Source organism: Globicephala melas, chromosome 5 (genome assembly GCF_963455315.2).
Source record: "Globicephala melas chromosome 5, mGloMel1.2, whole genome shotgun sequence".
NCBI classification, from domain to species: Eukaryota; Metazoa; Chordata; class Mammalia; order Artiodactyla; family Delphinidae; genus Globicephala; species Globicephala melas.
Window position 1 is genome coordinate 33,491,520 of NC_083318.1, and position 1,208 is coordinate 33,492,727.

At 46.0% G+C, this 1,208-nt stretch overlaps 1 non-coding gene across 1 annotated transcript; it reads right to left on the reverse strand.

Annotated features, from left to right (window-relative positions):
* Positions 1–431: 431 nt before the first annotated feature.
* LOC115857377 (small Cajal body-specific RNA 18) lies at positions 432–514 on the reverse strand. The gene has a single exon (XR_004041243.1). It is a non-coding gene; the product is annotated as a small Cajal body-specific RNA 18 (non-coding RNA).
* Positions 515–1,208: the final 694 nt, after the last annotated feature.

Sequence of the window (1,208 nt, forward strand, 5' to 3'; positions counted from 1 at the left end):
GTAAGTGACAGAGCCTGGTTGCTAATTCAGGTGTGTCTGATTCTGAAACCCATGGTCTCTCGCACCGTGTGGTCTGATGGTTCCACAAACTTAGATTCACAGCAGGTATTCTTAGGGCAGAGAACATGTATGTTTGAATTAGTTATAGCCCACTTCAATTTAAAGCTCCATTTTAAGTGTCTGTAGGAGCATGCTAGGGTGGTAGGAAAGTGATTTTCTCACTCCATCATTACAAAATTACACTCACTGTAACGTTATGACAACCCACTTTCTCCTGTAAAAGAGGAGAATGATAATATATTGGCTATAGAGACTTGTTCAGTAAACTCTCATTAGGTTTGAATTATTATATCTAGAAGTAGACCCACAGACATTATACTGTAATTACATGAAAAGAGCAACATCAAGGCTTTCTTTTCTCTTTTTTTCCCCAGTCTCAGTCGGTTCTCAGAACACACTCCATCACCTGATTTCCAGGACGCGGACTGCACAGTGGTCACCTCATTGTTGACCAGGGCTCACAGTCACAGTGGCAGTGGCCTCTCTAAACCTCCCTCATCTCTAGTTTAACCCACTGTCCCTCATCTCCCCAACCCCGGTCCCCTGGCCCTACTTCACCAGACACACTTTGGTAATCCTCTCAGGCTCCACGGCAATATAGAAAATACTGTGGGTTCATCCAGTGCATCTGGGACCCGCGGGGGGCACCTCTCACACTCCAATTTCCTTCCTCCCACCTGGCGGGGCCTGGGTCCCCCCACAGACCGAGTGGCCCAGGCCTCTGCCTCTGGTCTGTGCAGCCAAGGCTATTCTATTTGAGTGTTCTAAGACTGATGATTGTTACAGTTATGGTAAAAGGAACATTGTTTTTTCTTGGGGGATTCTGGAGATTTTCTTACTGGGGAAAGGTCTCAAAGCCATTTATACTCAGCTGACGGGGTAAAGACTGAGATTAAGAAGAATGGATATGTCACAGCATCTTCTGTAAGTTAAGGTAAAGAGTCATGGATGGAACTAGTAAAAATCAGGACATTCCTTTGGCTTCCCAAACAAAATGTAACGTCTAAGTGAGCACTGAGGTGGTGTATCAGACCCAGGAGGCTGGGGCCAGGAAATGCCTTATCCAAGCACTGTCTGCACAGGAGTTTTGAGCCGGAGACTTAGTTTCTTCCTCCTGATCTCCCCTCAGAGCCTCCTTTAGGTTTTCT